This window comes from Loxodonta africana, chromosome 27 (assembly GCF_030014295.1).
Source record: "Loxodonta africana isolate mLoxAfr1 chromosome 27, mLoxAfr1.hap2, whole genome shotgun sequence".
Classification (NCBI taxonomy): Eukaryota; Metazoa; Chordata; class Mammalia; order Proboscidea; family Elephantidae; genus Loxodonta; species Loxodonta africana.
The window spans coordinates 29,195,890-29,216,492 of NC_087368.1; positions in this window are offsets into that span (position 1 = coordinate 29,195,890).

Below are 20,603 nucleotides of genomic sequence, written 5' to 3' on the forward strand. Positions count from 1 at the left end.
GTGAAGTTAAAAATGATGATGTGAAAAGGACTTCTGAGGAAATGCTTAAGATACAAAACAAGTAGATTGCAAGTATTTTAGAAGTACCACAAAAATAATGATTGATAGGCTAATTATCATTTTAATCTATTACTTAAAGCTCTTTTCTTCTGAGTGACATTTTGATAATTTTATTAGCACAGTTTTGGTGAAACACATGTCCTTCTAATAAACTAACCCTGGAAAATTTATATACATAAGTAAATTAGCAAAGGATTGGAGTATAAATATATGCTGGTAGATATATTTTTGCATAAGTGAAAAACACGGAATATTCTAAAGAGATACTATAAAGTTATTAATCAGTCTTTTAAGTGGCAACCAGGACTCTCTTAATCAAGAATCTTCAGGGGATTAGGGCTCTTAGGCCCCTCTTTTCTGATGCTCTAGAGTTCTTATTTTATTTCCTGAAGCAGCCGTTTTCAAACTCTTTAATCTCTGGATCCCCTTATACTCTTAAAAATTATTATTTATTGATTTATTAAAATAAGCAGTGATAAACTCATCACATATTAACAAAAAATATATATTTCAAAGCAAAGATACATTTTTTTGACAGGATTGGCACTGCTTTACATTTTTGCAAATCACTGTGACGTGTGCTTCACCATTTTAATCTGTTGCTGTATGTTGTTTTGGTGTCAAGCGTGTGAATAAAATCTGACTTCACAGAGATTTATTGTTGGAAAAGGGTGAACTTTCTGGATCTCCTGAATGGATCTTGGGGACCCTAAGGTATTTTTTGTCCATACTTGGAGAACCATTATCCTTGAGAAGTTTGAGCCAAGGACAGGACCGATAGCTTCTATAAACCAGAAGCGCCATGCTGTTTTTTTAATTTATTTATCATGCTTCACATGAAAGTTTACAAATCAAGTCAGTCTCTCATACAAAAAGTCATACACACCCCACCATCCACTCCCAGCTGCTCTCCCCTTAATGAGACAGCACATTCCTCCTCTCCACCCTGCATTCCCTGTGTCCATTCAACCAGTTCCTGTCCCCGTTTCCCTTCTTATCTCACCACCAGACAGGAGTCACCTGCATAGTCTCATGTGTCTGTATGAGCCATGAAGTTCACTCCTCACGAGCATCATTGTCTATCTTATAGTCCAGGCCAATCCCTGTCTATAGAGTTGGTTTTGGGATTGGTTCCAATCTTGGGCTATCAAAGGGTCCGGGAACCATGACCGTCAGGGTCCTTCCGGTCTCAGTCAAACCATTAAGCCTGGTCTTTTTACAAGAATTTGAGATCTGCATCCCACTGTTCTGCTCCATCAGGGATTCTCTGTTGTGTTCCCTGTCAGGGCAGTGATCAGTGGTAGCCGGGCACCATCTAGTTCTTCCAGTCTCAGGCTGATGGAGTCTCTGGTTTATGTGGCCCTTTCTGTCTCTTGGGCTCATATTTACCCTATACCTTTGGTGTTCTTCATTCTCCTTTGTTCCAGGTGGGTCGAGACCAATTTATGCGTCTTAGACGGCTGCTTGCTAGTGTTTAAGACCCCAGATGCCTCTCACCAAAGTGGAATGCAGACCGTTTTCTTAATACATTTCATTATGCCAATGACCTAGATGTCCCCTGAAACCGTGGGCCCCAGACCCCCGTCCCTGTGACTCTGGCTTTTGAAGCTTTTGATTGTATTCAGGAAACTTCTTTGCCAAGCTGGTTTTTAAAGTATTAAAATATGTTTGTATCATTTGGTAAATAGCCTCTTCCCCTATTTTACCAATGTGATTCCACCCTCCCTACCACCCTGGGGACCCCTCCAGAAACTCCCAGAACACACCATCCAGCAAGAATGGGGTGTTGGCTAGCACACTAGAAGTTTCCCGAGGATCTTCCTTCAGTGTTTACATCCTGATTGGCCAGTGTTTCTTCTATACAGTGGTGAAATATTTTTAATATTACCCCCGGATCAGAGGTAGTCTGACTTTATTATCACTGTAACCCCTACAACGTTGCATCTAAGGCCATATTTGCCGTCCTTCCAAAAACTCAAACTCAGTGCTGTCGAGCCAATTCTGATCATAACGACCCTACAGCACAGAGTAGAACTGCCCCATAGGGAAACCAAACATGCTGCCATCAAGTCGATTCCGACTCATAGCAACCTTATAAGACAGAGAGAACTGCCCTACAGGGTTTCCAAGGAGTGGCTGGTGGATTCGAACAGCTGACCTTTTGATTAGCAGCCAAGCTGTTAACCACTGCGCCACCAGGGCTCCACTTGCAGTCTTTACTTCAGGTAAAATGCTGCAGAGAATGACTTTGTTAGTTTTGTCCCAAAAGACCGACTTGGGAACAGGACTGTTTGAAAGCAGCTCAAAAATATATCAGGAATATGAAGCCAGAGGAACTCTCATTGCTTCCTTCTGTGTTCCCAGTGGATGTGTTTACAGTGACTACAAAGAAACCATTGGATTGATTTGAACTCTGTATCCCCAAATAATAAGAAAAGCCAATCAAAAACCAAACTGGTATAAGAATTTCCCAGATGACCAGAGACTTCCTGGCTTGGTAAAGATAATAATAAATTAAGATGTTCATTCAATGACATACACGTAGACACATGTACTAACTTGTGGTATACATCTTTTTTCACCCTTTAGTCAAATATGTTTTAAAGACAATTGGATCAAATGAAAGAAGGAGTAACTTCCCATTACAATGAGGAGAGTCACTCAAATTTGAAATTATTTCTATAACTAGGTTAGTCGTGTTAACTTTTAGTGTGACTAGTATTTGGGTTTCCTTTAGAATTTTCAAATATAAGTAAATGCTAAGTTTTAAATCACAAATGATAGTGCTTTTTCATCTGTTTTTTATGCTGGGTGTTTATCATTAAATGTGAATGTAAATGAATCAGATCTCACTGGCTTCAAAACTCTAATCTAGCTCTCATAAAATCTTCCCGAGCCCTATACTAAATGAGTCAGTAAATGTCATTGATAACGATTACTTTGAGGATTGTGCTTTTCATATTTTGTCCATAGACACAAATAAGAGACCTGGCAATAGAACAAGAAATTACCCAACTAAGTACTCAGAGGTCTAGTGGAAAGATGCCAAAATTTTATTATAAAAACAAAAATCGATAAAACAACATTTCTTGCCTTTATCTTGTTTACAGTCCTCTGCTACAGTTGATTTAAAAGCAATGAAAAATAAATATTTTCTCTCCAAAGATTTCCTTCACATTCTGGATATGAATATGGACTAATGGAACTAATATAGTATTGTTAACAATCAACACTCAGGTTCCCAGGAATAGTTTTCATGTACGTTGGAAAGGAAATCAACTAAGTTTTTTGAGGAGGAATGCTAGAGTTACTGAGGTTTGAAAGTCCTTAACCAATAACCAGCTGCTGTTGAGTCGGCTCCAGTTCATGTGTGTCAGAGTAGAAATGTGCTCCATATAGTTTTCAACAGCTGATTTTTCAGAAGTAGATCGCCAGGCCTTTTCCAAGGCGTCTCTGGGTGGGCCTGAACTTCCAACATTTTGGTTACCAGTTGGGCACCTTAGCCATTTGTACCACCCAAGAATTTCTGAAATTTCTTAGCTATTCCCAACTAAAGGGTAAGTTTTAGGTGAGGCATGATGATGTATTATTTCTTGAAGACATTTTATGGAAGTGCATTTTTATTTGCCCAAGACACTGGTCTCTGAGTACAGTGTAGAATATGCACTACACTGCTCCAGGGGGTGCCATTCACATAAACTAGAAGAGAACGGCACCCCTGGGATAGTGCAATGCTATGGCCCTGCATGGGCTGGTAGTATGAAAAACTTGAAGGGATGTAATATACTGACATGATGTACTTTAAATTTTCTTAAATGACTAAGTCAGAAAATCTACTATTAGTGAGCTGACAGCGCCATCGGTACGTACTAAGGTTATCAGTTTTAACACAGCCAATTTGACCTAAGTGATTTGTTATGACCTCTAACCCAGATCATATGTTATATGTTTTCAGACCCCAAATCAACTTGTTTTCAGTGATGGATGAAAACTTACTCTGTGCTATAAAGTTTTAGAACTCTTCTCCATTCAGAGCTACTATTAATAAAAATTCTCTTCAGTGCCGGAATGAAGGCCTGCAAAGGTCATGTGGGAAAATGGGATTTCTCAGGCTATTAGGAAGTCCATGGCCAAGTGTAAGCGAAGTTGATAAACCTGATTCCAAACACCCAGCTTCCTCTGTGCTGAGCCTGAAGGCATTGGGAGCAGTTATTCATTCTGACTAAACCCTTTTATGGTTGAGACAGAGATGCCTTTTTAGATTTCTGAGTAGGCAGACAGCCACACTCCATTACATAATGGTTCATCCTATATTCAGATCCCAGATTAAGAAACATTTTCTTTAAGGGATTATTTCCTTTTTTTTGTTGTTGTTGTTAGTTTTTGTATATTTAAGTGAAGGTGAATACACATGGATTTGACAACATAGTTATCAATTTCACCAATGTGTGTATCACCATCAGCATGAGTATTGTTATAAAACATGTGTTCCTTCCACAACTCTGAGGAAGCAAGGAGATATAAGCAGCTACCCTGACCTCAAAGGAAAACCCCTTCAATTCCCTCTTGTTTCCTATTTGATTTCATACTTTTCTAAATGTATGATAACTTTTTGCAGACAAATGTCTTGTAAAATAATCCAGAATTCTTTTACAAGAGAATTCTGTCAGAAATAAACATTTTTTAAAGGCAATATTGAAGAGTAGCTTCAATGAAAAGCCTTCAGTCAGCATTTTAGTGCATACCAGCGATTTGTGAGGCACAGTGTTGATGCTACGGACAAGATTGTAAACACCCCCTTGAAACCTACAACTGCAATGCTCTCCTCTGTCTCTACAGTAGGAGATTAAAAGTGGAATATAATATCATCTAGTGTTGTCGGAATAAAATCACCAACTGTCACTGGCTACAAATCTACGTGACGGTGAAAGAAATCGAAGCCCAAATAATAATGATAAAAATAACAAGAATTGCAGCCACAGAGCATCCGTTTACATTTGTTTTAGCATTAAGCTTCGTGTGTTTGTCTTTCAGGGTGGGTAACTTAAAAAGAATTGGCCTGTATGCATTTGCAAACCAGAAATACCGCCCGTACTTGGAAATCCCTACTTTGTCACTTGGCCAGTAGAAGCTTCGCTGCCCTTGAGTTGCTGAGTGGCACAGACAGTGAAGATAATGTTTCAAGAAGCAACTTAAACTTTGGGTGTAAATATTTCATAACTCTTCAGTCCTCTGATACACTCTCTGTGAATAATAATTTCAAGGAATTGTGTGTGTCACTATCTGTGATGTGCTTGAGGGAATTTTCTTTTCTCCATAATTTTCCAGGGACTCTGCTTTAGTGGAGAAGGGGACAAGTTCTAGAGGCTAAGCCAAAATTCCACAGCATTCAAACTGAGTGATACCAGGCAAATTCTCCAGTCTCCTGAAATTTCAGTTTCCTCATCAGTAGAATGAGAATGATACATGGGAACGATTAAATGAGGTGCAGAGTTTAAAGCACTGTGCTGGCAAGCTATTGAGAAGTGTTAGCTATTATAGCTATCGCGATAATCGCATCAATACCACTCAGAACTTTTTAACCTGAAAACCAGCTTTGCTATGTGTTATAACTAGAATGGCAGCCTGGTGGCACAGTGGTTAAGAGCTTGGCTGCTAACCAAAAGGTCAGCAGTTCAAATACCAGCTGCTCCTTGGAAGCCCAAGGGGGAGTTCTACTCTGTCCTTTAGGGTCGCTTTGAGTGGGAATTGACTCGATGGCAACAAATTTTATGAATAGAATACTTTGATCCTTCATTTCCAATTTTATGTCTACATTATTTTCCAAATTGCAGTTGTTTTTAATGGTGTAGCATTTATTTAAAAGAAAATTTACTGTCAATATAATTTTCCTGCTGAATGTTTTTATTTTTTATAAAACATATTACAAAACAAGTAGAAATTAATGTATTTTAACTTTGACCCACATTATATTAATATTTTTAGGATATCACATTTCAAATCATAAAGCACTGTATAGAACTACAACGGTATGTGGTTTTCAAGCCTTTAACCAGTTTGTCCCTTGAAGGTCATGTGCTCATTGTTCAAAAGGCAAGAGCTGATAGGAGGAGGGGCGTTTGCATGAAGAAAAGAAATAAAAAAGAAAAACATGAACTATTGCTAGAATTCAAGAAGATTGAGCTACTACCAAGACCAATAAATTATATGGTTGGTGTTTTTAAAGGGAATGAAGATGAATTATTAACCTACTTATTCTGACAAATAATGGCAATTAATTTTGAATACCAAAGATGCTTATTCAACTTGGTGGCTATGAGAAGCCTGTATAAAAAGCTCCTCATGATCAAGTACTTCCCAGTAGCCTTCAAAGCAATTAATTTTGACAGAAGAAGCATTCTAATGCCACAGTGTCTGTCTTACTGGATTTTACAAAGCATTGGGAAACAGGAATTCTCTTGCATATCCTATGACTGAAGCTGAATGTGAGTAATCTTTATGCTTCCCCTTCCTTACCTATATACTGGAGGTGATGTTACCAAATTCTACTGCGTATAGAATTTTTAGAGTCCTTACGAAAGTGGTATTAATGATATTTACAAAATTTCTTTTTTTTTTTTTTTTTGCTGAAAGACTCATGAAGTTATTGGTTCAAAATTGTCTTACAATGTTCGTTATTTAGTGGGATATAGTCTATTGTTTATGTTTTTGCCCCTCCTATTTACACAAAAAAGCCCTAGTGGCTCAGTGGTTAAGAGCTCAGCTGCTAATCAAAAGGTCAGCAGTTCAAATCTACCAGGTGCTCCTTGGAAACTCTATGGAACAATTCTACTCTGTCCTATAGGGTCACTTGGAGTCAGAATCGACTCAACGGCAACGTTTTACATTTATACACACACACACACACACACATATATAAATAATTTGCTTGAGTATCAAAAGTTATAGTATACCAATGCATGAGTAAATTTTTCTTAATTTGAAGAGTTTTGTTGGCACCAATTACCAATTTGTATGAATTTAAACCAATAGAGTTCTTACTATACTCAACCAAGAAGTCAAAACTTTCTAAGGAGTTTGGAAAAAGCCCTGATTCTATTCTCATCAATGTAATGACTGCTGTGAGTAACCACCTGACTTGCAATCAACATTTCTTAAAATCACTAAAAATTTGGCCCAATAAAAAGATTTGCCTACCTTCCTTATCTAGAAAAGCCTTCAACCTAGCACACTGAATTATTGCTACTGTCATTGATGAAATTGTTCTTTACTCATATATCTGCATGTGATGCAGGAACCACAGTGGGTCACATTGATATGAAAAAGATTGATGTTTAAGGACCCAAGGATGGCTGTGGAGGTAGAGGCAAATAATGCTTCAAACATGCTACATAGAATCTGGAGAGAAAAAGGTTATCTGTAAAGTTACCATTCAAGCAAGCACAATTTCCTATTAAATAGTATATCTAAAAAATTATTTGGAAAGCTTTGTAACAGCATACAGACTCAGGATGTCTTAGACCATAATCTGTGAAGGTAGTGATAGTGTCTATAGAGTTCACTACTTTTTCTTTTGTGCGTATCACAGTGCTTGGCAATTAGTAGCCCAATTATTTTCTTTAACTAGACTTTGGGCAAAAAAGGAAGACACATCTGCCAACACGGCCAGGTTCTGCAAATTTTCCTTTTAACTAAAGGATAATCTTTACATATGCGATCTTGAAAAGAGTAGTTGACTGTTACAATGCTTGCCAGCATTACAAGTTTGGGTTGGTAAGCTAGTTTACCAGATGTGATTTTATTTATTATCATATGCTTTGTCTGCAATTTAGAGAGCAGGTTCAAGATAAATGACCTCACAACTGGACCAATGAGCAACATCATGATAAACAGAGAAAAGATTGAAGTCATCAAGAATTTCATTTTACTTGGATCCACAATCAACAGCCATGAAAGCAGCAGTCAAGAAATCAAAAGACGCATTGCATTGGGCAAATCTGCTGCAAAGGACCTCTTCAAAGTGTTGAAGAGCAAAGATGTCACCCTGAAGACTAAGGTGCGCCTGACCCAAGCCATGGTATTTTCAATCACATCATATGCGTGTGAAAGCTGGACAGTGAATAAGGAAGACCGAAGAAGAGTTGATGCCTTTGAATTGTGGTGTTGGCGAAGAACATTGAATATACCATGGACTGCCAAAAGAACGAACAAATCTGTCTTGGAAGAAGTGTGGCCAGAATGCTCCTTAAAGGCAAGGATGGTGAGACTGTGTCTTACATCTTTGGACATGTTGTCAGGAGGGATCAGTCTCTCGAGAAGGACATCATGCTTGGCAGAGTACAGGGTCAGCAGAAAAAGGAAGATCCTCAACGAGGTACATTGACACACTGGCTGCAACAATGAGCTCAAGCATAACAACGATTGTAAGGATGGCGCAGGACCAGGCAGTGTTCCGTTCTGTTGTGCATAGGGTCACTATGAGTTGAAACTGACTCGACGCCACCTAAAAACAACAACAATAATCATAAAATAAATCTTCCCATTGCTACAAGAATTTGAATTCTCAGTAATCCAACATGATAACAGTTTTACTCATTAAGCCTTGTCTTATTTTAAAATAGCTAGGTATGATATCTACTAACCAATGGTCACTAAAAATAAAAAGTAAGTCCAGTAAATCTCTGTAATAATGTGGTTTTGTATATAATGTATTTGGTGATACACTTCTTTACCTAGCCTCCATTTGCAAGGAAGAAGATGGACTAGCATATATATGTTCTCGGGGTGGGATAGAAGTCGGGGCACAGGAGAAGATTGAGGCTAGGGAAGATCATAGGAAACAATGACAAGAGGAAAATCTCACGGTTATCTCCATGTCCCCAGTACTCCTCTGGCCCAGTCTCTATGGATGAGGAAAAATAAGTGGAGCATCAAACAACTGGGAGATTTCTGGAGTTGTGGGCACTGGCCTGGCAGTCCCAGCCCACCACAAGACTCAGAATCAGCCCCATCAATATTGAAGCCATAGTTTATAACCTCCATGTGACAACAAACAGCAGCTGGGGCATAGCAAAATATGGATCAATTAGCCAGACACCTGGAAGTTTCACCTATCTAACTGCACAGAATCACACTGGAAGTCACCCCAGAATTTTATATTTTTGAACTGTACTTATTATGGCATGGTCAGTTTTAACTGTATGTATACTATGTTTTTTATATACTATGTTCATGACACTAAGACATATCTCATTTAAAGATGAGATATTACTTTAAATACCACTTAAAAAAAAAGAGTAGAAACTGGGCCCCTATTTCACACCATGTACAAAAATTTACTCAGAATGGATTAATGACCTAAGTAATGAGCTAAAGCCTTAAACTCTTAAAGATAACATAGGGGTAAATCTTCAAGACCTTGTATCTGACAGTGGATTCTTAGATATTATACCAAAAGCACAAGCAACAATATGTCTAAGGACATTATCATATCAAACATTTGAGCAACAAAAGGCAAAAGAGATAAATTGGACTTCCAAATTAAAAACATTTGCATATCAAAAGACTTAATCGAGAAAGTAAAGAGACAACCCACAGAATGGGAGGAAATATTTGGTAACTATAAATCTGATAAGGGTTTAATATCCAAAATATATAAGGGACTCCTACAAATTAACAGCAAAAAATACAAAGAACCCAATTAAAAAATAGACAAAGGACTTTAATATTTCTCCAGAGAAGGTAAACAAATGGCCAATGAATACATGAAAAGACATTCAACATCATCAATCATTGGGGAAAGGCAAATCGAAACCACAGTGAGTTCCACTTCACCCCGACTAGGATGACTATAAAAAAAAAAGGGAAAATAACAAGTGTTGGTAAGGGTATAAGAAATTGGAACACTTGTCCATTGCTGCTGAGAATATAAAATGATACAGCTGCTGTGGAGAACATTTGACAGTTTCTATAAAAGTTAAGCATAGAATAACCATGTGAGCCAGTAATTCTACTCCCGGGCATACACCCAAAAGAACTCCAAGCAGGGAGTTAAATAAATACTGATATCAATGTTCCTTGCAGATTTATTCCCAATAGCCAGAAGGTGGAACTATCCAAAGTCCATCAACAGATGAATGGATGAATAAAATGTGTTATAAGCATAAAATGGAATATTGTTTCAGCCACATAAAGGAATGAAGTTCTAATAACTGCTATGACACGGATGAACCTTGAAAGCATTGTAGTAGTGCCGTAAGCCAGACAAAAAGGAACAATGCTGTACGACCGCTCATACAAGATACCAAAGTAGGCAAACGCATTGGGACAGGAAGTACGTTAGTGGTTACCATGGGCTGGTGGGAGGGGAGAATGGAGAGTTGATGGTTACTGGGTACAGAGTTTCGATTTGGGGTGATGAAGAAGTTCTGGAAACAGATGATGGTGATGGTTGCACAACACTGCAAATACAATTAATGCCACAGAGTTATATGCTTAAAAATGGTTAAAATAGCACATTTTCTTTTATATGTATATATAGGAGCCATGGTGGTGAACTGGTTAAGAGCTCAGGCTGCTAATCAAAAGGTCAGCAGTTCAAATACAGCTGCTCCTTGGAAAACTTACAGGGCAGTTCTACTCTGTCCCGTAGGGTAGCTATGAATCAGAATAGACTCGAATACAACGCGTTTTATATATATTTTAAACAATGAGAAAAAATTGAAAAAGAACAGAAACTTGCCAAACTGTGAAATACTATCCAATATCATCTGAATCCCAATTCCAAAGATATTAAAATGTGGGAAAGAATGGTGTCTTGGAATCTACGAAATTCAGTCATTAGATTGAGATAAAAACAGAAGCACCTACATAAAAAAAATTATAACATCCCTGGGTCTCTTTTATGGTTATCAATCAAGGCTCAATGTAACTTTGCATTTGATGACAAAATCAGACTAGAACTTTATTTTTTCCCCCAGGAGTTTGAGATCTTTAGCCAGCTACCTCCTATAAAGCTGTCATACCTTTTCATCTGTTTCCCTTTAAATCAAGAGTTTTCTCTGAAACCAAGACATTCTCAGACATCTAGTCTTAGTTGTGTCTGTATCTTTCTATCTTGTTGCTCTCCGTTACTATATAAGGGAGACATTTGTGTGTGTGCGTGACAAGAATGCTTTAGCAAAAGCCAAAAAAGAGAACTATTGAAAGCACAGAGTACAGAAACAACATGACACACCTTTCCCAAACATAAAGAGGTTCATTTTCTCTGTTCTGTGAGTAATTTGGCAATTTTTTTTTTTCTTTAAAGCGATAAATCCCCTGCAGCTCATTTGCTGGATTCCTGACAAACCCCTGAATATGTCAAGATGACTTTTAACAGTCCCTTTTTCTTCCCCACTCTGGGTTAGTAACTTAGACAAGAGGAGCCTCCAGCTTTCACAACTGCCTTTAATCCCCTCTAGGTCCCTGCCCATGATTTGGCCCCAGTACACTGGCTTCCCACTGTCTGACATCAGTAAGGCCTCACAAGCAATCCTCATGATCATCTTGCTTTCCCCTGTCTCTACTGACCAATCAGCAGTGAAAACATTTTCTTTAGAAGTTCATCTCAGTCCAGCTGACCTTTTTCCACAAGGAAATTTTACTAATAAAAAAGGGAAAATTGAAAACACATTCAAATTCCATTTTTCAAATAAAAATTTAATTAAAGTTCGTATTCATACTTCTTCTTAAGTCTTTAATAAACATTTAATGAACTCCTACTTGGAGCTCTGGTAGCACAGTGGTTAAGAGCTATGGCTGCTAACCAAAAGGTCGGCAGTTCAAATCTACAAGCTGCTCCTTGGAAACCCTATGGGGCAGTTCTATTCTGTCCTGTAGGGTCACTATGAGTCAGAATCCACTCGACAGTAATGAGGTGTTTTTTTTCTTTTTAATGGGAGCTCCTATTATGTTCCAAACACTGGGCTAGAAATAGGAGGTACCAAGACAGATACAACCCAGAATCTAGTTAGGAGAAACGCGTGGCAAAGCAAAGTAATAAGAGCTGTCACCCTCTGCCACAGGGGCAAAACAAAGACAGTAGTTAATGCTGCATGCAGACTCAGGGAAGGCTTTATGAGGTCATGGCATTTAGTCTGTCACTGGTAGAACAGAATTGCAATGTTCCCACAGACAAGGGTGAAGCAGGGAATTTTCAGCAAAGGAACTACAACTTCAAAGAGCCAGAGGTCATGTTCAAGTCAGGATGTATCTGAATATGGTGAGGGGTAGGGGCCCAGAGCTGCAGAAGACGTTTGTGGAAATTGATAGTTACGTAGGGACTTGATCAGAAAGGGTTCTATGAGCCATGTTTTATCTCAAAGGGCACATGACGCCATGGAAATGAAGGACCATACTGAAGTTAGATATGCATCTCTTGAGATCAGTCCTTACAACAGAAATAGCATGGCTGATGTATTGGAAGGGAGTTGTGAGTGAAGTGGGAAGAGGAGATTATTACGAAAGGATAGTAGTAAATACTCAAGCAAGAAATGCTGGCAGCTTTAAAGAAGGCAATGACCATGCATGTGTGGAATCCAAGATAGATGCTCCGGTTTGAGACTAAGATTTGGGATTCACTGTAGCATAAATAACAGGTGGGATCAGAAAAGGACTGACATCACCTGGTATCCATGTACAGAGAGAGAGGGAAGGGCAAATCTTGGCCCTGAGCACTGGCATCTCAAAGGCAGGTGGAGCAAGTAATGCTAAAGAAAAAATTGCTCTTCGAGAGATCAGGAGAAAACTAGGGGAAGGGGTCACAGAAGCCAAAGGAAAGAACTTTGGGGGAAAAAAAAAATTCACTGGCCAAATGATACTTATCAAATATGATTTGGAATAAAAATATTTCTTGGTCTCAGAAATGATGACAATTAGGGACTGTAGTATGAGCCATTCCACAGGTTGGTTGGCATCGTTCATAGGGCAATTAACCAGGATTTTCCTGTTTTATCTCAGGACTATATACCATAAGGAGCCCTGGTAGTGCAGTTGTTAAGAGCTACAGCTGCTAACCAAAAGGTCGGCAGTTCAAATCCACCAGGCGCTCCTTGGAAACCCTATGGGGCAGTTCTACTCTATTCTACAGGGTTGCCATGAATCGGAATTGAGTCAACAGCAGCAGGTTTGGTTTTGGTTTTATGTTGTTGTTGTTGTTAGGTGCTGCCAAGTTGGTTCCGACTCATAGCGACCTTGTGTACAACAGAACAAAACATTGCCCGATCCTGAGCCATCCTCACAATCGTTGACATGCTTGAGCCCATTGTTGCAGCCACTGTGTCACTCCATCTCGTTGAGGGTCTTCCTCTTTTTCTCTGACCCTCCACTTTACCAGACATGATGTTTTTCTCCAGTGACTGATCCCTCCTGATAACATGACCAAATTATGTAAGATGCAGTCTCACCATCCTTGCTTCCCAGGAGTATTCTGGTTGTACTTCTTCTAAGACAGATTTGTTTTGTTCTTCTGCCAGTCCATAGTATAGTCAATATTCTTTGGCAACATCACAATTCAGAGGCATCGGTTCTTCTTTGGTCTTCCTTATTCATTGTCTGGCTTCCTCATGCACATGAGGTGATTGAAAACACCATGGCTTGGGTTAGGCACACCTTAGTCTTCAAGGTGACATATTTGCTTTTCCACACTTTAAAGAGGTCTTTTGCAGCAGATTTGCCCAATGCAGTGCATCCTTTGATTTCTTGACTGCTTCTTCCATGGGTGTTGATTGTGAATCCAAGTAAAATGAAATCCTTGACAACTTCAATCTCTTCTCCATTTATCATGATGTTGTTCACTGGTCCAGTTGTGAGGATTTTTGTTTCCTTTATATTGAGGTGTAATCCATATTGAAGTCTGTGGTCTTTGATCTTCTTCAGTAAGTGCTTCAAGTCCTCTACACTTTCAGCAAGCAAGATTGTATCATCTGCAGAAAGCAGATTGTTAATAAGTCTTCCTCCAATCTTGATGTCCCATCCTTCTTCATAGAGTTCAGCTTCTCAGATTATTTGCTCAGCATACAGACTGAATAGGTATGGTGAAAGGATACAGCCCTGATGCATACCTTTCCTGACTTTAAACCATAAACCCCCTTTTATAGACCATGAGAATTTCTTTGTCTACTGCCCCATCTGCCCCTCATCTTCCCTTCAAGAGAGAGGCTGGTTGCACAGTAGCTCAGGGAGCATGCCTGCTGCAGATAAGAGCAGAAACTTGCCTATGTGGCAAACTGACGGCCTCTGCCCCACCAGGAGAAACAAACATCCAGTACTCACCTGACCATGCCAGAGCCATTGCTGGTAAAGTCCTAACACCTGCCTGTTATGAAGGCCAGCTGTTTATTCTCTCATGTCCCCTTTCAGCAAGTGCACCAATAGTCTACCCTCAATTTTGTCCAGAGCATCATGTTTTCTAGGATTAGTTCTTCCCATAACAGGAAAGATTGACTTAGTATTAGGTCATATTATGGTTTTCTGATCACTATTTGTTTTTATGAAGCCCTGGTGGTGCACTGGTTAAGAGCTATGGCTGCTAACCAAAAGGTTGGCAGTTCCAATCCACCAGCCTGTCCTTGGAAACCCTATGGGGCAGTTCTATCCAGTCGCTATGAGTTGGAATGGACTTGAGGGCAATGGATTTTTTTTTTTTTTTTTTGGCTTGGTGGTTTTTATGGATTCCTTACAATATCTTGAATTTCCACCCACCTGGAATCACATATGAAACCCTCCGTTTTCAGCTAGTATGATCATTTAGAGTTCAGAATTCTTACTGGAAACACTGTGCCATTAGCGTAGAACTTTCAGCCTTGATTCTTGACCTCTTGCCCATTTTAACCTTGACCCTCCTGGCTGTAACAACCTCATTCCTTCTCAGCTCTTCTGTCTTCTACTGACCCAGCAAGGCTTAAGACTTATTGACATTGTCAATTTTCTTCTGAATTAGGCCTCTGATTTATATTACTTTTATAAATAATATGCCCTTTTTTCTCCCCAAGTTTAAAACTTTAGAAGAAATCATAGAGGATGTAAGTATAGGTTTTTCCCCCGTTATAAAAGAAATTCTCATTATACAAAATATGAAAGAGTCAGAAAAAAAAAAATAAGGAAGAAAAAAAGCCATCTATGAGTCAGAATTGACTTGATGGCAACAGGTTTGGTTTTGGGCTCTTATAGTTATACCACCCCAACATTTTAACATCTTTAAATGTAATTTATAATTTTATTTCTAAGCAAATATTTTTTAATATTTGTTTTTTGACAAAATTGTGATCTTATTGAGCACATAACTTTGCATCGTGATTTGTTGACTAAAGAATGTGTTCTAAAGAGAAATACTGGTAAGTAAATATAAAGAAAAATAGGTGAGTTTTCTCTAAAATAGCAAAACCTAGCCATTATAATTTTCAAGCCACTTTTATACTCATCATCTTTTGAGTCATCTAATTTTATCCACTGAAGTTTTTTAAGCACATGCATCAAGCATTTATTATTACTCTGAATGCTTTATATTATATCATTATCTTTAATTCTTACAACTCTCTTTTTTTTAATTGTGCTGTAAGTGAAGGTTTGCAGAGCAAATTTGTTTCCCATTTTATAGTTTATACACAAATTCTTCCATGGCGTAGATTTTACTCCCCACAATGTATCAACACTCTCCCCCATTACAACTCTGAGTTCCCCATTTCCATTTGTCAGGTTTTTCTGCCACTTCCTGTCTTTTCCTCTTTAATTTTGGGCATATGTTGTCCTTTTGGTCTCATGTAGATGATTGTTCTAAGGATCACCTTCGTCATGTGTGTTATTGTTTATTTACTGGCCTATCTATTGTTTGGCTGAAATGGGATCTCTGGGAATGGCTTCAGTTCCCAGTTAGCAGGGTGTCTAAGGGGTATATAGTCTCAGGGGTTCCTCCAGTCTCTCTCAGACCAATAAAGCTGGTCTTTTTTAGGAATTTGAGTTTTGTTCTACAGTTTTTTTTCCCCACTCTAACTGGGATATTCTATTATGATCCTGGACAGTGCGGTTGCTAGTGGTTTCCAGGCACCATCTAGTTCTTCGGTCTTAGGCTGGTGGAGGCTGTGGTTCCTGCGGTTTATTAGTCCTTTGGACTAACTGTGTCCTGGTGTCTTTTGTTTTTTTCACTCTCTTTTGCTCCTGATGGGAAGAGACCAATAGTTGTATCTCAGATGGCTACTCACAAGCTTTTAAGACCCCAGACACTACTCACTAAAGTAGGATGTAGAATGTCTTCTTGATGATCTATCCTATGCCAGTTGACCCAGTTGTCCCTGGGACAATGGTCGTTAGCCTTCAAGCCCTGTAACTCAGTCCCACGAGGCATTTGGTTGTGTCTAGGTTGTTTCTGGAAACCCTGGTGGAGTAGTGGTTAAGTGCTACAGCTGCTAACCAAAGGGTCAGCTGTTTGAATCTGCCAGGCGCTCCCTGGAAACTCTATGGGACAGTTCTACTCTATCCTATAGGGTCGCTATGAGTCGGAATCGACTTGAGGGCAATGGGTTTGGTTTTTTGGTTTAGGTTGTTTCCATGACTGCACCCCCTGTGTGCTCTATTTATACGAATGTAAATGCCACACATACAAATATGTATGCAGAAATATCCACAGCCAATATAGCCACACCTATATATGCATGTGGGTGTACTCCCATACGCCCTCCCACACCTATTCAACATGCATATCTACCTATGTATCCACTGATAAATTAGTGTTTGTTATTATTGTCTTTGTAGGATTGTATATGTTATAGTATTTGCCTTCATTGCCTTTTATTCTTATGTACCTCTCAGTGTTTTCCCTGGCCTTGGTTGTGTTGTGTTGACTTCTCCCATACTGTGTACTGCGTTTCCTGTCACCAAAGTCTAAACATGTCTACTCTCTAATTGGTGATTTTCCCTCTCTCTGTCTCCCATCCCTGGTAACCATCAAAAAATGTTTCTTTCTATGTGTAAACCTTTCCTTGACTATTTATAATAGTGGTCTTATACAATATTTGTCCTGTTGTAATTGACTTATTTCACTCAGCATAATATCCTTCAAATTCACCCATATTATGAAATGTTTTGTGGATTCATCATTATTCTTTGTTGTTGCTTAGTATTCCACTGTATGTATGTGCCACATTTTATTTATCCATTCATCCATTGATGGGCTCTTAGGTTGTTTCCATCATTTTGATATTATGAATAATAATGCAAACAATATGGTGTCCATATGTTTATTCTTGTCATGGCTCTTATTTCTCTAGGATATGTATGTAGGAATACGATTACTGGCTCATATGGTATTTCTATTTCTAGCTTTTTAAGGATGTGCCTTACCAATTTTCATAGTGATTGTACCATTTTACATTCCCACCAACAGTATAAGAGTTCCAGCATTTGCTGTTTTCTGTTTTTTTGATCAGTGCCATTATTGCTGGAGTGAGATGGCATCTCATTGTAGTTTTTATTTGCATTTCTTTAATGGCTAATGATCATGAGCATCTCTTCATGTGTTTGTTAGCTGCCCGAATGTCTTCTTTGAAGTGTCTGTTCATGTTCCTTTCCCATTTTTTAATTGGGTTGTCTTTTTGTTGTCGAAGTATTGAAATTTTCTATAAATTTTAGAGATTAAACCCTTGTCAGATGTGTCACAGCTGAAGATTTTTTCCCAGTCTGTAGGCTCTTTTTTTTACACTTTTGGTGATGTCTTTTGATGAGTATAAGTGTGTAATTTTTACAAGATACTAGTTTCTACTTTATCCTCTGCTGTTTGTGCATTTTTAGTTATGTTTGGTATTCTATTTATGCTACATATTAGGGCCCTAACATTGTTCCTGTTTTCCTTCTATGATATTTATAGTTCTAGGTTTTACATTTAGGTCTTTGATTCATTTTGAATTAGTTTTCTGTATGGTGTGAGGTGTGGATCTTGTTTCATTTTTCTGCAAATGGGTATCCAGTTTTGCCAGCAACTTTAGTAAAGAGACTATCTCTTCCCTGTTTAATGGACTTTGACCCTTTGTCAAAGATCAGTTGTCCACAGGTGGATGGATTTACTTCTGAGTTTTCAGGTCTGCTGCATTGTTTAATGTGACTGTCTTTGTGCCAGTACCAGGCAGTTTTGACTACCATGACTGTATAGTAGGTTCTGAAATTGGAGAGTGGGAAGTTTCCTCCTACTTTGTTTTTCTTCAGTAATGCTTTGCTTATCCAGGGCCTCTTTCCTTTCCATATTAAGTTGGTGATTAGTTTTTCCATCTCATTAAAAAATAATGTTGGGATTTAAATTGGGATTGGGATTGCCAGTAGTTTATCAATTTTATTAATATTTTCAAAGAACCAACTAGAACCAACTAGTCTTGTTGATTCTTTCAACTGTTCTTCTGTTTTCTGATTCATTTATTTCTGCTCTAATCTTTGTTTTTTCCTTTTTTGGAGTGGCTGTTGGCTTCCTTTGCTGTTCTTTTTCTATTTGTCCAAGTTTTAGGGTTAACGTATTGATTTTGTCTCTTCTCTTTTGATGTGTGTATTTCTTACTATAAATTGTCCTCTGAGCACTGCTTTTGCTGTGTCTCAGACGTTTTGGTATGTTGTGTTTTCATTCTTGTTTGATTCTAAGAATTTTTTATCTCCTTTTTAATTTCTTCTATTCCTCAATGGTTTTTAAGCAAGTTGTTATTCGGTTTCCATATTTTTTTCTTTTCATCTTCTTCCTACTATTGATTTTTAATTTTATAGCATTGTCATCTGAGAAAATGCTTTGTATTATTTTGATATTTTTTAATTTAATGAGGCTTGCTTTGTGGTCTAGAATATGGTTTATTCTGGAAAATAAGCCATTGGAAAAGAGTGTGTACTATGCATTGGCAAAGAGTGTGTAATGTGCTGTCCACTAAATTTTTAGCCATACACAGCTGGCAGTTGTAAATATTGTTAAAATCGGTTGCAAGAAATAAACTCTTTAAAGATGCCATCCAGGCAATTATGTTATCTTCATCTTCTTTGGCTTTCTGAACTCATCTTGTGTTGATATGCACAGCATTTTCTAAAATACATAGTATTTACTACATATTTAGCCAAAGGCTGGAAATTTTTTTAATCATTTATTTGTAATTCATCCAATTCTAGTACATCATATATCAAGGCAGAACTTAGCAAAAAAGAAATGTTGGGGTGAAACATACTGTTTCAGGTTTCCAGGAATTTTTGGCTGTGTCCACAGAACATTTGTTGCCTCAAACTTTTTGACCCCACCCACGTTACAGTGTAAAAATATTTTCAAAGGTGATAAAACAATTCTGTCTGCTCATCTTTCCAGCTGGCTTTGTTGAAGTCAATGCTCCTTTATTCCTCAGATAAGAACAAGCTGCACACATAGCACAGACAATCTTTCCAAAGTGGCTATGCCTACTCCCCAATGTGTATGTTCTAAACAGTATTTCTATAATTATTACCTCCTCTAGCTTCCATGTCAAACTGTTCCTTTTTTCTCAATGAATCCCCTATATTTATTGAAAATAACTAAGATACTCTAATTATCCTAATAAACCATTTTTTAAGTTTCTTCTAAAATATTTAACTCTCATGGTATGTTATGGATTGGAAACTCTGGTGGTGTAGTGGTTAAGAGCTATGGCTGCTAGCCAAAAGTTCAGCAGTTCAAACCACCAGGCGCTCCTTGGAAACCCTATGGGGCAGTTCTACTCTGTCCTATAGGGTCACTATGAGCCAGAATCAACTCGACAGCAATAGGTTTTTTTCTGGGGGGGGGGGTTGGTATGGATTTTGTTTGAGAAGCTTAGAAATATTCCCTTCTATGGTTGAAATACTAAGCCAAAACTCAGCAGCTACTGAGAAATGACAAAAATAGTCTTTGTATTTTAAATAAATTGTACATGCCTTCAATATACAAATAACATGAACTTGAAAAATGGAAAATATTTGTGAATTTAGTATTTATGGAGAGAAGTCTTTTTTTGAAAGAAAGCAACATTATTAAACATCACTTTTCTACTTATGTGGTGTGACATTTTCATTTTGTTCCAAGCTCTTTTACTTTTGGTGTGACTCTGGAGCTTGTAAACATGCCTTAATACATGGTAATTACATAATGATGATTTCATGCGTCTAGCTTAGTATAAATGGTGGCTAGAAAGAGCAGCAAAATCACTTTTTTTTAAATTTTGTCAAAAGAAATGAAACAAAAGAATTCAAAATCTGCATTAAGACCATATTAGAATTATACCTCAACAGCCTGTTACACGTGAAGTAGAAACTGGGTGTAGCAGAGTATTAGTCATTGTGCTATGGTATTCAGCCAACTGGTAAGTTTTCAAAGCACCCTTTGTTTTAACTCATGCCTTGTTTTGTTTCCCAGAAGATTCCAGGTGCGTATGACCTGACACTATTCCTTGTTGTCTCCTCTTGCCAAAAGTACTCAGAGGCAGGCCTACCCCTAGACAAAATGATGAAGTAGGTGGAACATGGATTCATCCTCTACCCTT